The sequence below is a fragment of the Lithobates pipiens genome, unplaced genomic scaffold (genome assembly GCF_037356315.1).
Source record: "Lithobates pipiens isolate NorthernLeopardFrog02 unplaced genomic scaffold, aLitPip1_a1.2 Scaffold_19, whole genome shotgun sequence".
Classification (NCBI taxonomy): domain Eukaryota; kingdom Metazoa; phylum Chordata; class Amphibia; order Anura; family Ranidae; genus Lithobates; species Lithobates pipiens.
Genome location: NW_027507764.1, coordinates 307,245,532 through 307,257,960, shown reverse-complemented (window position 1 = coordinate 307,257,960; position 12,429 = coordinate 307,245,532).

The following is a 12,429-nucleotide window of genomic DNA, read 5'->3' as shown; positions in this document are numbered from 1 at the left end:
AAAAAAAGTAAAAAAAAAAAAAAAATCCATCAAGTCGCAGAATTTTCAATTCTTAAAGCAAAAGTGAAGAGAAGTATTCCATCTAAACTAGGGTGCCTGAGAGGTGAAACGGCAGGATATTCTTCTCTCCCCTTGCCCCTCCATTCAAATCAATAAAAGCAAAGATTGGAACCGAGAGGTACTCCCCTCTATACAGGACAACTATTTTGTCAAACAAGATAAGTGAACAAGATACATGATGAGGGGAAGATCACATAAAACAACAGAACCTAAAACCCCGAGGGAGAGTTTAAATACTAGTGTAACAGCTAGTTCAATACAAAAATACTTGACAACTAAAGAGGGTAACCAAAAAAGCCCAGATGTAGAAAAAAAAAAAACATCCTTGCCAACCAAAAACGCAAAAAAAGAAATGGCTAAGTTAAAAGGAGCCCAAGGAGATAAAACAAGAGAAGAAACACAAACAGAGAGAGAGATGGAAACTTACGAGGGGGACGGGGAAGAACAGCGAAGTATAGCTCAAATGCCCACGAAGATCGAGATGATGGTAATGTTTGAAAGGATGGAAAGTTTAATTAAGAGTGAGATTACAAATGTCCGGATGGATCTGGGCCATTTGCTGCGGAGAGTAGAAGAGGCTGAGGAGAGAACTGAGAAACAAACACAAGAAATCGCAGAATTAAAATCGCAAGTGAAAGCACTGCAAACAAACCAAAGAAATACCTTCTATAAAATGGAAGCACAGGAAAATCAAAATAGACGCCAAAATCTAAGGATAAGAGCCCTCCCAGAGCAAAATGGAGAGAAACTGGAAGAAAAAATAAGGAAAATATTTAACCCCCTACTAGGACGAGAAGAGGACGAGGAGTTAAAGATCGATAGAGTACATAGAATTAGAAAGCCTCTAGGAATGAAGGAGGAGACCCCACGAGATGTCATTGTTAAATTCCATCGGTATACAGATAAGGAGAAAATATGGAGGAACCTCAGAGAGAGACACCCGTTGCAATACGAGCAAACAACTTTGCAAGTATTTGCGGACTTGTCAAGTGAAACATTATCCAGAAGAAGACAATTAAAACCATTACTAGAACATTTAAGACAAGCTAATATTAAATATAGTTGGGGGTTTCCTGCAGCATTGATAGTACATAGGGACGGAAAGACGGTTAGATTGAAATTTCCGGAAGAAGTACAGGACTTTTGTACAGAGTTACAGATTCCAACCATTAGTATACCTAAGCGATCGGAAAGAGAAGAAAGACTAATTGAAGAGGGAATAGGGCAGAGAGCTTAATGTAGGGGGGGGGGGGGGGTAGGGGGAGAGGGGGGGGAGGGGGGGCTGGTGTAATTTATTACAAAAGAAACGAGATGGGAGAGGTAAAGTAAATAAAAGTTAATGTGGGTATGGGTGGAAACGGGAAGAGCCTCCCTAGACTATCTGCTCCCTCCTCTCCCCCCCTATGTCTACCGGGCCTTCAAGGCCGGGGGGGAGTGGAGGGACACGGAATGCCGGGCTTGGAGCTTCACCCCAAGGGGTGAGGTACATATTGCAGGATGGGGATATATTCTGGATATAGGTACAAGGACCAAAGAGGGGTCTGGGAGGGTTGGGAGGAGGTTGGGAGGGGGGGTGGGAGGGGTGGGGGGAGAAAGAAGACCCGACAGCAGAGAACCTCGTTAAGTGAGAAAAGAGGAGAAACCAGCCTGACTAAAATCTATGTCTATAGTTAATTGTTTGTCATATAACGTTAGGGGGCTAAATGAATCAGCAAAGCGGTTTAAAATTCTGAAAGAAATAGAACAATATGAAGCGGGTATAGTGTTCTTACAGGAAACCCATCTATTATACGAAAGCAAGATTAGAATATACTCCCCTAGGTTCCCGGTGTGGTTTTATGGAGATTCTTACTCAAGGAACTCAAAAGGGGTAGCTATCGGTATAGGACGGGAGGTATACTATAAAATAGAAGAAAGATTAGTCGACCCGGAGGGTAGATTCCTCTTTCTGAAGGGGAAACTATGGGGAGTAGACTATACCCTCGCTAACATATACTGCCCAAATAGAAGTCCAACGGTTTTTCTGAAAGGAATATTGGAGAAATTATGGGATTTTAAAAGAGGAAGAGTAATTATAGCTGGAGATATGAACTTTTGTATGAATCCGCAAATGGATAGTTCGTCCCGTGTGCAGGGGATTGGGAAGGAGCAGAGGAGAATAATAAAACACAGGCTATATCAGTACCAGCTTATGGATGTGTGGAGAACTATGCACCCAAGGATACGAGACTACTCGTTCTATTCCCCAGTACACGGGACGTACACAAGGATCGACTACTGGTTAGTGGAACATAGGGTTCTGGACGAGGTGATATCCACAGATATAGGAATTAGAACATTGTCTGATCATTCTCCAATATGCCTGAAGATCAAAATCCCAGGATTTCAGAAATCTCCTTTTTCCTGGAAATTGAATAGGGAACTGTTGGACGAGAAGGGAGAGGAAATAATTAGAAAGGAATTGGAGTTTTTTTTTACCACTAATTTAAATGAAGAGAATATGGAAAATATTATTTGGGAGACACATAAAGCTTATATAAGAGGGATATATATTTCACTAGGTACAAATAGGAAGAGAGAAGGTATTAAAAAGAGTAGAGAGTTGAGGGAGGAAATCCATGGATTAGAGCAAGAACATAAAAAGGCAAATGGCAGGGAAAGTGGACAGGTAGTGGACCTATTACATAAACTGGCTATGAAAAGAGAGGAACTCGGGGAATTAATGGAACAGGAAATGAGGACGATATATAATAGGATTAATAAAGAGAGATATTATAGCGGCATTAAAAATAGCAAGATCTTAGCAAAGATATTGAGGAAAAAAAGATCGAAGAATTATATAGAGAAAATATTAAATAAAGAGGGAGAGTCGGTCTATAAAACTAAGGAAATAGCAGAAGTTTTTAGAGAATATTATGGGCAGTTATATTCCGTGAGAAAAAAAGAGACAGAAAAGCAAGAGATGAAGAGAAGGGGAAAAATCAAAGACTATATATTTCAAGCAAATATCCCTAAAATACCGGGGGAATTGGCGCAGGAATTGGAGAATCCAATCTCAGTCCAAGAAGTAATACAGGCAATAAAAGAGACCAAAGGAGGAAAGAGTCCAGGGCCTGATGGCTATACAATAGAATATCTAAAAAAGTTTGGAGACATACTAGCCCCAATTTTATGTGCATATTATAATGGACTAGGTACAAAATATGGACTGAGCGAGGAGGCCTCCACTGCGACAATCTCCACGATATTGAAAGAGGGAAAAGAGAATACAATATGCTCAAACTATAGACCGATCTCACTACTCAATACGGACATTAAATTGTTCGCAAAAATATTGGCCGCTAGAATAAAGAAGTTAATGCCTAGCTTAGTCCATGAAGATCAGGTGGGATTCATTGAGGGGCGAGAAGGAAAAGATAATGGAGTAAGGTAATTATTACTGCTTCAGAGGATGAAGGAGAGTAGAATCCCCAGTCTACTCCTATCAATAGATGCTGAGAAAGCTTTTGACCGAGTAGACTGGGGATTCATGATGGGTACCCTAAGGGGAATGGGGTTTGGTCCCAAAATTTTGAAGTGGATAAAGGCACTATATAACAGCCCCAAGGCAGTGGTAAAAGTTAATGGGGTACTATCAACAGCCTTCAGAATGAACAATGGGACTAGACAGGGGTGTCCGCTGTCCCCCCTATTGTTCGTTCTGGCATTGGAGCCACTCCTGGAGACGATAAGGAGAAACCCAGATATAAAGGGGGTTGAGATAGAGGGGGAAATACATAAGACAGCCGCATTCGCGGATGATATTCTGTTTTATGTATCCAGCCCACGAATCTCCATGCCAAACTTGTTAAAGGCTTTACAGGAATACGGAGAATTATCTAACTTTAAAATCAACCCAAGCAAGTCAGAAATCTTAAACGTAAATATAAATCCGAGAGAAGAACTTGACATTAAGAGAGAATTCCCATTTCTATGGCAAAAAGAAATTAAATATTTAGGGATTAAACTGACTGCATCAATAGAAAAAATTTACCTAATAAACTATATCCCCCTTCTAGAAGAATTGAGAGAAGAAATAAGGAGAATGAGAACAAAGCCCCTGTCATGGTTAGGAAGAATTAATGCCTTAAAAATGATTATTCAACCTAAAATCCTTTATAAATTTCAGCTATTACCAATATATATCCCCCCCCTATATTTTAAAATGATAAATTCTTTAATTTCTAAATTTATCTGGAACAACAAGAAACCTAGAATCCCACTGAAGACTTTGCAAAAGGGAAAAGACGAGGGGGGTCTGAATGTCCCAGACTTTAGAAAATATTACGAAGCAGCAGTGTTAACACGGGTGGTGGAATGGGCAAAATTAGAAAGTAAAAAAAGATGGGGAAAAATAGAACACAGTTTATCAGGCACAAATTTAGGTAGAGAAATCTGGACTCCTTTAAAATATAGATCACTAGGGAAGACAACACCTTTGGTCACAAAAAATGTGTTTAGAGTATGGGAGGGAATACACAAACATAACAAGTGGAAATATAATTCCCCTTTAATTTATTTAAAAGATAATGATTTTTTTGCACCTGGTAAAAGTACAATAGGAGGGAAATGGATAAAACAAGATAATATGCAATTACGACACATAATTAAAGAGGGGAAATTGAAAACACTAGCAATATTACAGAAAGAAAATGATTGGATGGATTTGAATGAGTGGCGATACCTGCAGCTTAGACATTTCGTCTCAAGACTACCACAACCGCTTAGAGATGGAGAAAATTTGACTGCCTTGGAGCGGATATGTGAGGGGAAATCCCCAAGGGCAGGTATTGCCCAGTTTTATAAGGCCTTGAGACGGGAATGTGAAGCGGAGGTACCAACTTTCATTAAAAAATGGGAAGAAGAGATAGGAGCACGGGGTGAAAACCAAAATATAGAAAAAATATTGAAGATGGTGCACAGATCCACAGAAAATAGTAAGATGATAGAAACAAATTATAAAATTTTAGTAAGATGGTATAGGACCCCAGATATAATGGCAAAGTACCAGGAGGGACAATCTGGGAAATGTTGGAGGAATTGTGGACAAACGGGAAGTTTGGCCCATATATGGTGGGATTGTCCCAAGATTAAAGAATATTGGAGAGAAATAATAAGATATATAGAAGTAATAGCTAAAATACAGTTAACTGAGAACCCATGGTTATGCCTATTCCATGCAGTAGATACCCCAATTAAGGAGTATAGGAATTCCCTCACAAGCTCATTAATAAACGTGGCAAAAAGCCTGATTCCGAAAAAATGGAAAGAAATAGAAGCACCCAAAGTAAAGGAATGGCTAGGAAAAGTTGAGGAAATGTATAGTATTGAAGGGCTGGGAATGGAGGAAGAAAGAGAAAGAAAGAGATTCCATGTGAAATGGAAATACTGGAAAATCTTTAGACAATCTATGATTTTTAACGAGGTAATGGGTCGGTAGGGGTGGGGAGAGGGGTGGGAGGGAGATATTTTAGAAGAACTCGAGAAGGAAAGAAAGAAAACCAGGATAATGTGAAAAATTGAAGGGCATGAATGTATTTTGGTCCTATGGTTTTCTTTTATAATACTTGATTATGTTTTGTACGCAACTTAAATGAAAAATTTAAATAAAGAATAATAAAAAAAAATAAATAACAACTTTTTCCAGTTCCTAGGTGCTTACTACAGGCAGATACAGGTTACCTCTATGGGTGCCCCCTGGGCACCGGCTTATGCGTGCCTCCATCTGGGAAACTGGGTGGAAGAGGTAGTTTTTTCACTCAGAGGTGTACCTTGGCCACGTGGGCTTGTGGCTGAGGTACATTGATTATGTACTGGTACTGTGGTGGGGATCTGCTCATACTCTTTAACAGTTTCTACTGGAAATGAATGAGAACAGTAGGAATATCCGGTTAACTTTTAATTACGACCTGCATCAAATCTCTTTCTTGGATCTCCTAAAAAGAGTAAATGAGGGTCATTTAACGACAACAAATTATCGCAAAGAGACAGTGGCAAATACTGTGTTGGAAGCAACCAGCTATCACCCCAGATCCTTGATCAGGGGTATACAAATGGGGCAATTTCTGAGAATTCGACACAACTGCACCCTAGATTCTGATTACCAGGATGAGGCCACCCAGTTCTATAGGAGATTCAGATAGAGAAGTTACCCACACAAACTTCTAAAATACTAAAAAAAAACAACTATCTCAGACAAAACTTAAAGAGATACTTATACCGAAAAAAAAGCCAAGATACCAAGAAAAAACTCAGGACCCAGTGAGAATCATGACCACCTTTGGCTCTCAGTGGGAGGAGGTACAACGAATACTTGCCAATACACCCTTTTTCACTACCACGTTTGATGCATACGCAATACCTACTTCACCCCCTAGAGATTTATTAACAGCACACATTACGGTGATCCCCAAACCTGGCAAAGATCCCTTGTTAGTTCCCAGCTATAGACCAATCTCCCTACTGAATGTAGACCTCAAATGGTATGCTAAAATCCTGGCCAACAGGCTGCTTCCCCTACTCCCTGACCTTATCCACCTCGACCAAGTAGGCTTTATCCCGGGCAGGGAGGCAAGGGATAATACCCTCAAAGCCATCAACATCCACCATTGGCTCAACAAAGCTGACCAAAAGGGATTTTTTTTTGCCATTGGACGTGGAGAAGGCGTCGTTAGAGTGGCCTGGGATAATATGTCGGAGGCCCTGAAAGTCATTGACATCCCAGACCGTATGCTCCACTATATCCTTATGCTGTACTCCAATCCCACTGCGAGAGTACATGTTAATGGCCACCTATCGGACGCCTTTCCCATATCCAACGTCACACGACAGGGATGTCCCCTGTCCCCACTTATATTCGTGATCACTTTAGAACCACTCCTTAGATGTATTAGAGCGAATCCGGATATCAAAGGAATCAATATACAAAATCGCACCTACAAATTAGCTGCTTTTGCAGATGATATACTCTTGTTCCTCACTGAGCCATTGACAACACTGCCGAATCTTTTGAAAACACTGGACCTATTCAATCAACTATCCCATTTCAAAATTAATTTCACAAAATCACATGCATTAAATATTAGGCCGCGTACACACGGGCGGACTATCCGTCCAACTAAGTCCGTCAGACAATCCGACAGACAGTCCGTCCTACTTTTGAATGAACGGACTTGACCACACATGACGAACAGACAGTCCGCTGAAAGCTTGCGCGATGACGTGTACAGCACGTACGACGGGACTAGAAATACGACATCCAATACACTGCAGTGCAACCTTCGGCCGTGTAAATCCTTTCTGAGCATGCGCCATACTTAGTCCGTCCAACTTGCCTACTCACGAGCGGACTGTCCGCTGAAACCAAGTTTGGACGGACAATATTACAGAAATTCCAAAAGACTTAGTCCGCCAGACTGTCCGCTGAAAAAGTCAGCTGAAGCCCACACACGAGCGGATTGTCCGCTGAAACACGTTTCAGCGGACCAAGTCCGTCAGACAGTCCGCCCGTGTGTACGCGGCCTTACTTTAGCCCCCAAACAATGCGTTTAAAGCCAGCTCAACTTCCCGTTCAAGTGGAACATCCGCTCCATCATTTATCTAGGCATCCAACTACCAGCCTCTCTAACACACCTATATGACACAAACTATCAACCCCTGCTACGAAACATTACCAATGACTTAAAAAAATGGTCATCTGGACTTTTCTCATGGTTCAGAAGAACGGCCATACTCAAGATGAACATCCTCCCGAGGGTTTTATACCTTCTCCAAACGATCCCTATCAAACTACCGCCCACGTTTTTCTCAACATATCGTAGATTATGCACTAGATTCATTTGGGGGCCGATTCGCCCTAGACTGAATTACATCAAGCTCACATCTCCCAAGCTCAGTGGAGGTCTCGGTCTCCCAGATGTCGAAAAATATCATCAAGCAGCACACTTGACAAGAATTGCAGACTGGAACATACACGCCTCCACCAAAGACTGGGTCCAATTGGAAAATTCTCTATCTCACATCCCACTTGCACAGTCACCATGGATACCGAACGACCACACACCAATCATATACAAATCACACCCATTGATCCACCCTACGCTATCTGTTTTTCAAAAGGCCTGCTCAAAATACAAGATATTGTTGATCCGCGGCCCAATGACTCCCCTCACATTAAACCCGGCATTTATACCGGGAATGCACGCTCCCTTTTTGAAGATTAAGTGGCCACACAAATACGTTCGGGCTATGCACTTCTTTACAGATGGCAAACTAATGTCACACTCTAATCTTTCAAACCACCTTAGACCACACATACTTCTGCACTGGACCCATATCCAAACTAAACATTTCCTCAACACTTAAGCTCAAAAGTCAGAGTGGTTCAGACCTCTCACCCCATTTGATGACATGTGCCAAAACTCAGAACCCCATAGACACCTCATTTCCTTTAATTACGCATTACTGTTCCCAACTAAAAAAAGGGGGGAATTGGGAAACTTGGGACTTTGAGTGAAGCCATGGCTGGGTAAAGTCATGTGCCTCCATCCCTATCGTCTGGAAATAAAAACTTCACTGCGGCAGGGGGCAGCGGTGATGCAAAAGGAAAAAAGTGGGACTTTTTTTGTTCCCAACTCAACCGCAACTGAACAGCTGGACCACGACGAAATGGTCCAAAGACCTATTTATCAACCTCATGAACAAGGATTGGGAAACAATATTTACAATAGCACACAAAGGGTCCCTGAACATTTATGCGCAAGAAAATGCTTATAAACTCATATCACAATGGTATTGAACACCTCTTAAACTCCACCATATCTACCCCTCACCCTCCCCACAATGCTGGAGATGTGGAACTGAACCTGGATCATTACTACAGTGGTGGTCATGCCATAAGATCCAACCGTCCACAATTTGATACAAAACATCACCACATTCAAACTTGAATACACGCCAGCACAATTCCTATTGCACTACCCTGCAAAACCAAAACGTACCTACCTACGCTCCCTAACTATGCACATGATCACAGCAGCAAACATGTGTATCCCCAGAAAATGGCACTTATATACCCCTCCAACAATACGAGACTAATTCGACCGCATCCACAAAACCACCGAAATGGAAGACCTGATCCATCAGGCAAAAGACGCGCCCTCCAAATTTGTGCAGACATGGTCCGATTGGAAACATTTTACCACCACACAGGAATACCGAGCTCGGCTTACATAATACGATCACTCTTCAACATACTAATAAAAACTATCCCAAGTCAATATTGAGCCACTTCTGATCCACTACCCTCTCTCCTTACTCACCTAGACCCCTTTTCTCACTCCCCCTATCTTCAACAACCTGGTACACAGAGTTACAGATCACTATCTCAAGAAAAAAACATGAATTAAAAAGCAACAAGCTCCAATGGGAGAAACTTAATTGATTTTCTAATATCGGAACGGGACCTATACAGAGCACACCTGACCCATTGGTTGTTTCTACATTATCCACTCTCCACTGACCCTACCCTTCCCCATCAAAGGTTTGCTAATCGGACACTACCACGCTGTCGGATCTTCAGTCGTATGGCAGCTGCGCCGGAAATATATTCTATCCAATGTTCTGAAATATGTCTTTAGTTAATTTTAGTTAGTATCTCTTAGTTGTAACATTAATTCTACACATTGTACTATTCCTTAAGTACTCATGTGATTTGAATCTATACCTCTATTTCTTATGCAGTCACAGTCTGATCCCTAATGGGGTGACTGGATACCAAAGCTCTACAAATAATCGCATGCTAAATTCTACATGCCATGCGAGATTGTCGATTGCTGTATGTAACAGAATGTATTTTCGCTGTCATTCTCAATGCCTAACTGTTGTTGTTGTTACAATGTTCTTGCTATTGCACACCTACAAAATCTTAATAAAAACTTCTTTAAAAAAAAAAGAATACTTGCCAAACACCAGCATGTCTCGATTAGGGATGAGCCGAACACCCCCCCCCCCCCCCCCATTTTGGTTCGCACCAGAACCTGCGAACGGACCGAAAATTTGCGCTTAGAACCCCATTAAAGTCTATGGGACTCGAACGTTCAAAATCAAAAGTGCTAATTTTAAAGGCTAATATGCAAGTTATTGTCCTAAAAAGGGTTTGGGGACCTGGCTCCTGCCCCAGGGGACCTGTATCAATGCAAAAAAAAGTTTTAAAAACTGTAGTTTTTTTGGCAGCACTGATTTTAATGACACTTAAAGTGAAAAAAAAAGTGAAATATTCCTTTAAATATCGTGCCTGGGGGTGTCTATAGTATGTCTATGAAGTGGCACGTGTTTCCTGTGTTTAGAACAGTCCCTGCACAAAATTACATTTCTAAAAAAGTCATTTAAAACTGCTTGCGGTTTTAATGTAATGTCTGGTCCCAGCAATATGGATAAAAATCATTGAGAAAAATGGCATGGGTAGCCCCCTGCCCATTACCAGCCCCTTTGGGTCTTGTATGGATATTAAGGGGAACCCCATACCCAAATTAAAAAAGGAAAGGAGTGGGGACCCTATATACTCAGAACAGCAGTATACAGGCGATACAAACAAGACAGGGACTGTGTAGGTTTGTTGTGCTAAATAGAATCTGTTTGTAATTTTGAACTGGTACATTTTTAAAGTGTAGCTCCAGACAAAAAATCTATTTTTATGCTGAGTGATTGCAGTCTGAGTCTGAATGGCAATTTAAGAACCACCTTGGAGACCCTGTTGTAGAAATAATGTGAGCAATTAAACACTTGCCTTCTGGTAAGCGTGCATTCTTAGTGGTGTTTGGCACTTTTTGGTTACGGAAGATTGCACGTTTTGTCACAATATTGATTGGACTATTATTCAAATTTATTCACTTTGGATTCTGTGAATTTTTTTTTTTACGATTTATTTATATTTATATTTTAATTTATATCCTTATTTGTACACTTATTGTTTGCATTTATTATTAAGTATATTTATATGAATATATTTTTATATATATTTATTTATTTATTGATCAATTTCAATTCATTGGGAATAATTTTTATCTATTTATTAATTTAATTATTTATTTTTCACCTCCTTAAAGCGGAGGTCCACCCTAAAGTGGACCTTCCGCTCATTGGAATCCCCCCCCTCCGGCGCCACAATTTGCACCTTTCAGGGGGGAGGGGGGTGCAGGTACCTGTACAGTACAGGTATCTGCACCCACTTCCGGCGTAGATTCTGCAGAAGGTACGCCACTTTCCGCAGAATCTACGCCCCTTTCCGAAAGTCCCCCACTGCCTGCTGGAAAATACACGGATCCCAGAGACAGCGGGGACCATCCTTATTGCGCAGCGTGACTCGCGCATGCGCAGTAGGGAACCCGGGAAATGAAGCTGAAAGGCTCCACTTCCTGATTCCCATACCCAAGATGGCGGCGGCAGCACCCGAGAGACGATCGAGAGATCGGCTTCGGGTGCCGACATCGCGGGCGCGATGGGCGGGTAAGTGTCATTATTTTAAAAGTCAGCAGCTGCAGTATTTGTAGCTGCTGGCTTTAAAAAAAAAATGGCGGAACTCCCGGCGGACTCCCGCTTTAATGTTTAACTATTGGGATAATTTATACATTTATTGAAGTTCCCAGGTATGGGGGATAATCACTGTTAGTGCAGCTAAATTTTTCCATCTTCCTACTGTGTAGGTTTGTTGTGCTAAGTAGAATCTGTTTGTAATTTTGAACTGGTACATTTTTAAAGTGTAGCGCCAGTCAAAAAATCTATTTTTATGCTTTTTGGAAAACATAGGGAAGGGTTATCACCCCTGTATAATTTTTTTTGCCGTCTGTATTTTTTCATCTCACTTCCTGTTGTCTCCTTCCGTTTGCAAGTAGGAGACGTTTGTAAGTTCGATGTGGGAAATTAGGGGCCTGCCCTATATGCTCTGCAGAAATTTGGGCCTAAGGTGTTGGTGTCCTCACAGTTACTCTCGGTGGGTGCTGGAATGAGCCCTGCTGTAAAGTATTGCATCAAAAATTGTAATTACATGCCCATGTTAAACAGGGGCTGAAAAATTGGGCCTTAGGCACTGGTGCTGGTGCCACGACACAGCAACCCCTCACAGATACTCTAGTTTGAGTGTAAGAAGGAACCCTACTGCAAAGTATTGCATCAAATATTGTAATTACATGCCCAAAGGTATTTCTAAATCAGATGCTGGTGATTAGGGATGAGCTCTGTGCTCGAGTCAAACGTATGTTCGACTCGAACATCAGCTGTTCGCACGTTCGGTGAATACCGAACGTTATGGGCTGTTTGCGCCAAATTCGCATG